Below are 9,710 nucleotides of genomic sequence, written 5' to 3'. Positions count from 1 at the left end.
TTCATTCCTTCACCACTTTCCGGTTGCAATTTATATTAAGTTGCATGACCACTGGATGTCTCAAAGTGCTTTACAGCCAATGAAGTACTTTTTGGAGTGTGGTCACTGTTGTAGGAAAATTAAAGTAATTGGTAGAAAGATTTGAGGGGAGTTGAGGAGAACTTTTTTCACCCAGAGGGTGGTGGGGGTCTGGAACTCACTGCCTGAAAGGGTGGGAGAGACAGAAACCCTCATCACATTTAAAAAGTACTTGGATATGCGCTCGAAGTGCCGTAACCTACAGGGCTACGGACCGAGAGCTGGACAGTGGGATTAGGCTGGAGAGCTCTTTGTCGGCCGGCACGGACACGATGGGCCGAATGGCCTCCTTCTGTGCCGTAAATTCCTATGATTCTACGAATATATTTAATTCTGACGAAGGGTCATCGACCTGAAACGTTGATTCTGTTTCTCTCTACAGATGCTGCCTGACCTGCCGAGTGTTTCCAGCATTTTCTGTGTTTTATTTCAGATCTCCAGCATCCGCAGTATTTTGCCTTTTGTATTAAAGATAAAATAGGTGAATGGCTGCAGAGATAGTGGATGCGTTGGTTGTAATCTACCAAAATTCCCTGGATTCTGGAGAGCTCCCAGCGGATTGGAAAACCGCAAATGTAACGCCCCTAGTCAAGAAAGGAGGGAGACAGAACGCAGGAAACTATCGACCAGTTAGTCTAACATCGGTCATTGGGAAAATGCTGGAATCCATTATTAAGGAAGTAGTCGCAGGACATTTAGAAAATCATAAGACAGTCAAGCAGAGTCAACATGGTTTTATGAAAGGGAAATCGTGTTTGACAAATTTGCTGGAGTTCTTTGAGGATGTAACAAACAGGGTGGATAAAGGGGAACCAGTAGATGTAGTGTATTTGGATTTCCAGAAGGCATTCGATAAGGTGCCACATAAAAGGTTACTGCACAAGATAAGAGATCACGGGGTTGGGGGTAATATATTAGCATGGATAGGGGATTGGCTAACTAACAAAAAACAGAGAGTCGGGATAAATGGGTCATTTTCCGGTTGGCAATCAGTAACTAGTGGGGTGCCACAGGGATCAGTGCTGGGGCCTCAACTATTTACAATCTATATTAATGACTTGGATGAAGGGACCGAGTGCACTGTAGCCAAATTTGCTGATGATACAAAGATAGGTGGGTTAGCAAGTTGTGTGGAGGACAGAGTCTGCAAAGGGATATAGATAGGTTCAGTGAGTGGGCAAAGATTTGGCAGATGGAGTATAATGTGGGAAAATGTGAGGTTATCCACTTTGGTAGGAAAAATAGAAAAGCAAAATATAATTTAAGTGGAGAGAGACTACAGAATGCTGCGGTATAAAGGGATCTGGGGGTCCTAGTACATGAAACACAATGTTAGTATGCAGGTACAGCAAGTAATTAGGAAGGCAAATGGAATGTTGGCCTTTATTGCAAGAGGTATGGAGTATAAAAGTAGGGAAGTGTTGCTGCAACTGTACAGGGCGCTGGTGAGACCACACCTGGAGTACTGCGTACAGTTGTGGTCTCCTTATTTAAGGAAGGATATACTTGCATTGGAGACAGTTCAGAGAAGGTTCACGAGGTTGATTCCGGAGTTGAAGGGGTTGACGTATGAAGAAAGGTTGAGCAGGTTGGGCCTATACTCATTGGAGTTTAGAAGAATGAGAGGTGATCTTATTGAAACATATAAGATTCTGAGGGGGATTGACAGGGTGGATGCAGAGAGGATGTTTCCCCTCGTGGGGGAATCTAGAACTCGGGGGCATAGTCTCAGAATAAGGGGTCGCCCATTTAAGACGGAGATGAGGAGGAATTTTTTCTCTCAGAGGGTCGTGAATCGTTGGAATTCTCTTCCCCAGAGAGCTGTGAATATATTCAAGGCAGAGATTGACAGACATTTGAACTACAGGGGGGTCAAGGGTTATGGGGAGTGAGCGGGAAAGTGGAGTTGAGGCCAAGATTGGATCAGCCATGATCTTATTGAATGGCGGAGCAGGCTCGAGGGGCCGATTGGCCGACTCCTGCTCCTGATTCTTAAGTCAATCAATTGCTGTGGAGGAGAAATTTTGAAATGTGTTTTCAAAGAAAGTGCATTTTTACAGCGCCTTTCACAACCTCAGGACGTCCCAAAGCACTTTACAGCCAATTAAAGTACTTTTTTGAAGTGTAGTCACTGTTGTAATGTAGGAAATGCAGCAGCCAATTTGCGCACAGCAAGCTCCCACAAACAGCAATGTGATAATGACCAGATTATCTGTTTCAGTGATGTTGATTGAGGGATAAATATTGGCCCCAGGACATCTCCCCCTGCTCTTCTTTGAAATAGTGTCATGGGATGTTTTACATCCACCTGAGAGGGCAGACGGGGCCTCGGTTTAACGTCTCATCCGAAAGACAACACCTCCGACAGTGCGGCGCTCCCTCAGCACTGCAAGCGTCAGCCTAGCTTATGGGGCTTAAGTTTCTGGAGTGGGACTTGAACCCACAACCTTCTGACTCAGGCGAGGGTGCTGCCCACTGAGCCACGGCTGACACTATGCAAAACAATACTAAACACAACAGGGATGAGGGACTTCAGTTACGTGCAGCGTCGAGAGAAGCTGGGATTGGTCTCCTTAGAACAACAACAACAACTTGTATTTATATAGCGCCTTTAACATAGTAAAACATCCCAAAGCGCTTCACAGCAGAATAATCAGACAAACCTTTGACACCGAGCCACATAAGTAGATGTTAGGACGGGCGACCAAAAGCTTGGTCAAAGAGACAGGTTTTAAGGAGCATCTTAAAGGAGGGGAGAGAGATGGAGAGGTTTAGGGAGGGAATTCCAGAGCTCGGGGCCCAGGCAGCTGAAGGCACGGCCGCCAATGGTGGAGCGATGGAAATCGGGGATGAGAAGCCAGAATTGGAGGAGTGCTGAGATCTCGGAGGGTTGTAGGGCTGGAGGAGATTACAGAGATAGGGAGGGGGCGAGGCCACGGAGGGATTTGAAAACAAGGATGAGCAGAGGAGTTAACGGGAGATTTAATAGAGCGGTTCAAAATTATGAGGAATTTGATAGAGTAAATAAGGAGAAACTGTTTCCAGTGGCAGGAGGGTCGGTAACCAGAGGACACAGATTGAAGGTAATCGGCAAAAGAACCAGAGGGGAGATGAGGAGAATGTTTTTACGCAGCGAGTTGTTGTGATCTGGAATGCGCTGCCTGAAAGGGCGGTGGAAGCAGATTCAATAGTAACTTTCAAAAGGGGAATTGGAGAAATACTTGAAAAGGAAACATTTGCAGGGCTCTGGGGAAGTCGAAGTGGGTGGGGGGGAGGTGATGGGGGAGGAAGAGTGGAATGAATCGGAGAGCTCTTTCAAAGAGCCGGCACAGACACGATGGGCTGAATGGCCTCCTGTGCTGTCAGATTGTACGATAATTCTATAATCTTCACTTAATTCAAAGTTGCTTGCTTCAAGTGATCTGATTACGAGGAGCGTGCTGAGTGCTTGGAATGAGATTTACAATCGATAAGCTCCTTTTAACAATGTGGCATGCTGAAACGATACGTGGGAGACTCTCGCTCCAAATGAAAGCGAGGGGTCAGTTTTTAAATGAAAACTGCTTTTACTCCCTGGCCTCACCTATTTTTAGTCGATCACCTAACACATTTTCAAAAAAAACAATCCTGTCTTTATTCAACTGAAGCAGTGGATAACTTTAGTTTAAACAGACAAGACAATAGTATCACAGACAGAAATCTGGGTGAATATCTTAACCAGTTCACTAAATTTAGCACATAGGGGAAATTGAACCCCAAATATTTTCAGAGTAATGCTAATTTTTTTAATTGAATATGTAGTTTATTTCTAGCCAATTAATAATTACAATTAACATATTCATGCTTCTCACTGAATTGCAATTTTACATTTTAAAATCTCCATTTTATTTTTGAAATGTATTTCTGTATTAATAGCCAGTTTCCCATTTCCGCCTTCCCCCATTCCCCCCTCCCAACTCGTTCTCGCTTTCCCATTCCCCTTTCCCCATTCCTGCTCTTTCCCCATTCCCGCTCTTTCCCCATCCCCTTCTCCCTTTCCCCATTCCCCTTTCCCCATTCCTGCTCTTTCCCCATTCCCCCTTCCTTTCCCCATCCCCTTCTCCCTTTCCCCATCCCCTCTCCCTTTCCCCATTCCCCTTTCCCCATTCCCGCTCTTTCCCCAATACCCCCTCCCTTTCCTCATTCCCCATCACCCTCTCAATTTCCTCATTTTCCTTCTCCCTTTCCCCATTCCCCCATTTTTCCTATTCCCCCTCTTTCCAACCCCCGTTCCCCCTCTTTCCCCATTCCCCCTCTTTCCCCATTCCCCCTCTTTCCCCATCCCCCCTCTTTCCCCATCCCCCTCTTTCCCCATCCCCCTCTTTCCCCGTTCCCCCTCTTTCCCCGTTCCCCCTCTTTCCCCGTTCCCCCTCTCCCTTTCCCCATTCCCCCTCTTTCCCCATTCCCCCTCTTTCCCCATTCCCCCTCTTTCCCCATCCTCCTCTTTCCCCATTCCCCCTCTTTCCCCATCCTCCTCTTTCCCCATTCCCCCTCTTTCCCCATTCCCCCTCTCCCTTTCCCCATTCCCCCTCTTTCCCCATTCCCCCTCTTTCCCCATTCCCCCTCTCCCTTTCCCCGTTCCCCCTCTCCCTTTCCCCATTCCCCCTCTTTCCCCATTCCCCCTCTTTCCCCATTCCCCGTTAGTTAAGATGCTAGTTGCCGATGCAGAGCCACTGACCCAGATGCAGTTTCCATTCTTGTCTCATTTGCATCGTCTAAGTTTCCCAGGGTTTCCTTAGCAACGGAGATTAGCATGTATCTCCAAACTGTGGGAACCTGATCTGAGGAGCAGCGAGAATTTGCATTAACCGTTTAAGGGACGTGGCAGAATTTGTGCACCAAGATCTTAAAGAATATTAAACCCAATGGCTCTCGAATTGGACCAGACCCAAGAGCTGAATTTCCTCTGCTGTTGAAAATATGGAGGGGACCAGTTTTCCTGCCCCTCTCCTGAATGCTCTAACTCAGCCTGGGGTACGATGCCATGGCCCCCACCCCGTATCTTGCCCATTCTTCACCTGAGTCCAGAGACTGAATGAATGGTGCATGCTACTTGACCATGTGGGGCATTACCACAGGCAAGCCCGATCCTTTTAATCAGAGGGCTGTTATGATACGCAATTCCTTGCCAGAAACAAGGGTGGCAGCAGGGTACAGTAGTGTAGTGGTTATGCTACTGGACAAGTAATCCGGAGAACGTGAGTTAAAATCCCACCGGGGCAGTCTGAGAATTTGAATTCACTTTAAAAAAAAAATCTAGAAATAAAAAGCTGGTCAGAGTAATAGTGACCATGAAGCTGTCGGATTGTCGTTTAAAAAAAAAGGACGTGTTTATTCGCAACACCAAAAGCTCTGATTGGTCCCCTTGGATGACGAGTCCTGATTGCTGATTGGTCCCCTTGGATGACAAGTCCTGATTGCTGATTGGTCCCCTTGGATGACAAGTCCTGATTGCTGATTGGTCCCCTTGGAGACCAGACACACCCAGCAGTTTCTCTGGAACGTGTAATTAGATCCTCCCTGCCTAAGTGATCAGTTACTTTGCAAAGTGGAATTTGAGCCATTCTGACTCTCGACTCCAGACGGAGCAGAGCTCACTTGGAACAGACAGGGCTCACCCTCGTGGGTTAAGGCCTTCTCCCACCCCCAAACAAGTTCCCGCCACCCCACCCAAGTTACTGACATACTCCCCGCGCCCCCCCACCCAAGCTCCTGACCTTCCCCCCACCCCTCCCTCCAATTCCCTCTCTCGCTCCGATTCCCTCTCTCTCTCCCCCTCCAATTCCCCCTCTCACTCTGATACAGGGTAGAACATTTAGGACTGAGATGAGGAGAAATTTCTTCACTCAGAGGGTGGTGAACCTGTGGAATTCTCGACCACAGAAGGCTGAGGAGGCCAAGTCACTGAATATATTTAAGAAGGAGATAGATAGATTTCTAGACACAAAAGGCATCAAGGGGTATGGGTATTGAATGGCAGAGCTGCTCCTATTTTTCTATGTTTCTATGATACCCTCTCTCCCCCCCGCCCCCTCCGATCCCTGCTGTATCCCTCTCCCCTCTCCTCTCCCCCTCCCCTCCTCTCTCACCCCTTTTGATCCTCTCTCCCCCCCCCCGCCCCCCCCCCCCCGGACCAGCACGGATCCAGTGACGGGCCTCGTCCCACGGAGCTGAACAAAGCCCGGTCCGCGCTGCACTGCAGCCACAACAGTGGGGTACGGCGCTTGGGCAGCCTCGGTAACAGCGCGCAAGGGGATCGGGTGCACATGCGCAAGAAAGGGGGTGGGGCCAACCACAGAAGGACTCAAAAAATGTTTGTGCAGATAATCACTTTGTAAAAAAAAAACAGGTTCACTGATGTCCTTCTTTACATTAGGAAACCTGCTGTCCTTAACCCGGTCTGGGCCTAATTGTGACTCCAATCCCACACCAGCGTGGCTGACTCTTAATGGCCTTCTGAAGCGGCCTCGCAAGCCCCTCCATTGTATGAGAACGGACTGCAGTGGTTCCAGAAGAAGGCGCACCACCACCTTCTCCAGGTAACGAGGGAATGGGCAATAAACGCCGACCGAGCCAGTGACGTCCACAATCCCCAGAATGAGTTTTAAAAAGAAAACCAGAATCAATAGTGGCTTCTGATGTAAAAAGACTACCGAGTGCTTGGTTTGAGTATAAAACAAGGCTTTAATCAACTGTTTCACAACCATGAGATTCTAGTTACATCACTAGTTCCTGGTTACAGAAACATCCTGAGCAAGCTGGGCCCACGCCAGTGTATTTATACTTCTTGGACGGCGCCACCAGCTGGCCGCCTAGTGTTACTTCGTGAGTCATGATAAGATTCATGACAACTTCTAAAAGGGAAGTGGATAAATATTTCAAAAAATAAAATCGAATGGGAAATGGGGCTGAATGGATAGTTCTTCCAGAGTGCCAGCACAGAGATAATGGGCTGAATGGCCTCCTTCAGTGCTGTAAGATTAAGAAGAATATAAGAATTAGGAGCAGGAGTTGGCCATTCGGCCCCTCGAGCCTGCTCCACCATTCAATGAGATCACGGCTGATCTTCGACCTCAACTCCACTTTCCCGCCTGCTCCTGATTCTATTTCACAGGAGGAGTCACTGGATAGTGACCAGGGATGGGAGCCCATTGCTGATATTTTGTTCCCCTCTTAGCCGGGGGGACCTGAGCCCAGTCGTAGAACAGGGTCAGGGAGGAAACCCGACACCTTCCTCGACTGTGTGCCTCAGTACCACGCTGGAGGGCTGGGGGATCCAGCAGGGGACAGAGCTGCCGACAGCAAAGAATATCCGTCAGACGCGCAAAAACCCAAGCCTTTGGCACTGACTCCAGTCCCCCAGCTCCGCCACTTCTAAGACTGAACCAGACTATACCTAATGAAGGATGTACTTGCCTTTAGAGGGGGGGGCAACGAAGGTTCACGAGATTGATCCCTGGGAGGAGAGGGTTGTCCTACGAGGAGAGATTGAGTAGAATGGGCCGATACTCTGTGGAGTTTAGAAGAATGAGAGGTGATCTCATTGAAACATAGAAGATCCTGAGGGGGATTGACAGGGTAGATGCTGAGAGGCTGTTTCCCCCTGGCTGGAGAGTCTAGAACTAGGGGGCATAGTCTCAGGATAAGGGGCCATTTAGGACTGAGATGAGGAGGAATTTCTTCACTCGGAGGGTGGGTTGTGAATCTTTAGAATTCTCCACCCCAGAGGGCTGTTGAGTATATTCAAGGCCGAGATCGGTAGATTTTTGGACTCTAGGGGAATCGAGGGATATGGGGATCGTGCGGGAAAGTGGAGTTGAGGTCGATGATCAGCCGTGATCTTATTGAATGGCGGAGCAGGCTCGAGGGGCCGAATGGCCGACTCCTGCTCCTAAATCTTATGTTCTTATGTTGACTATTCCAACTGCTCTCCTGACCAGCCTCCCCTCTCCCTCCCTCCACAAACTACAGCTCATCCCAAACTCTGCTGCCCCGTGTCCTAACTCGCACCAAGTCCCGTTCACCCATCACCCCCTGTGCTCACTGCCCCGTGTCCTAACTCACACCCAGTCCCGTTCACCCATCACCCCCTGTGCTCACTGCCCCGTGTCCTAACTCGCACCCAGTCCCGTTCACCCATCACCCCCTGTGCTCACTGACCTACATTGGCTTCCGGTCCGGCAACGCCTCGATTTTAAAATTCTCATCCTTGTTTTCAAATCGCTCCATGGCCTCCTCGCCCCTCCCAATATCTGTAATCTCCTCCAGCTCCACACCCAATGTTTCTGTTAAGCTGTGTGGGAGCGCAGTGGTCTGGAGGCTTTATAATGGAAATAAGCGCACATGCGCGGTTATTTAACGGGACCGCGCACCCAAAAAAAAATTCGCGGGGACATTGCCTACAACCCCCCCCCAAGATCTCTGCGCTCCTCCAATTCTGGCCTCTTGTGAATTCTCGATTTCCATCGCTCTTTGGCGGCCGTGCCTTCAGCTGTCTGGGCCCTAAGCTCTGGAATTCCCTTCCTAAATCTCTCCATCTTTCTACCTCTCTCTCCTCCTTTAAAAACCTTCTCAAAGCCTACCTCTTTGACGCTGTTTCTGGACACCCCTTGTAACCTCTCCTCTCCGGTTTCGGTGCCCATTTGTGAAACGCCGTCAACCGGGTTTCACGTTATATAAAAGCAACGTGTTGTTGTCAGCTGGACAGCTTATATATTTTTTAATTAATTCTCTGGATCTGGGCGTCGTTGGCAAGGCCAGCATTTATTGCCCATCCCTAGTTGCCCTCGAGAAGGTGGTGGCGAGCCGCCTTCTTGAACCGCTGCAGTCCGTGTGGTGAAGGTGCTCCCACAGTGCTGTTAGGGAGGGAGTTCCAGGATTTTGACCCAGCGACGATGAAGGATCGGTGATACATCTCCAAGTCAGGATGGTGTGTGACTTGGAGGGGAACTTGGAGGTGGTGGTGTTCCCATGCGCCTGCTGCCCTTGTCCTTCTAGTTGGAAGAGGTCGCGGGTTTGGGAGGTGCTGCCGAAGAAGCCTTGGCGAGTTGATGCAGTGCAGAAAATATGAACACACTCCTGGGAAACTCCCCCCCACCCCCTTATGCAAATACTGAGTGTTAGTTACCAAAGAAAACAGCGTTATTATTGCAGAAATGTTTTCAATTAGTAAAATGAAAGACAGACTTGTATTTCTATAGCGCCTTTCATGACCACGTGACTTCCCAAAGCGCTTTACAGCCAATGAAGTACTTTTTGAAGTGTAGTCACTGTTGTAATGTAGGAAATGCGGCAGCCAATATGCGCTCAACAAGCTCCCATAAACAGCAATGAGATAAATGGCCAGATCATCTGTTTTCAGTGATGTTAATTGAGGGATAAATATTTTACCCAGGACACTGGGGAGAACTCCCCTGCTCTTTTCGAAATAGTCCCACAGGATCTTTTATGTTCACCTGACAGGAGCAGACGGGGCCTTGGTTTAACCCCTCCTCCGAAAAATGGCACCTCCGACAGTGCAGCACTCCCTCACTACTGCACTGGAGTGTCAGTCTAGATTTTTATGCTCAAGTCTCTGGAGTGGGACTTGAACC

Source organism: Somniosus microcephalus, chromosome 13 (genome assembly GCF_052327205.1).
Source record: "Somniosus microcephalus isolate GS21.2 chromosome 13, FLI_Smic_1.0, whole genome shotgun sequence".
In the NCBI taxonomy this organism is placed as follows: domain Eukaryota; kingdom Metazoa; phylum Chordata; class Chondrichthyes; order Squaliformes; family Somniosidae; genus Somniosus; species Somniosus microcephalus.
The sequence above is the reverse complement of the archived record's forward strand: the minus strand, read 5'-3'. Positions refer to the sequence as shown.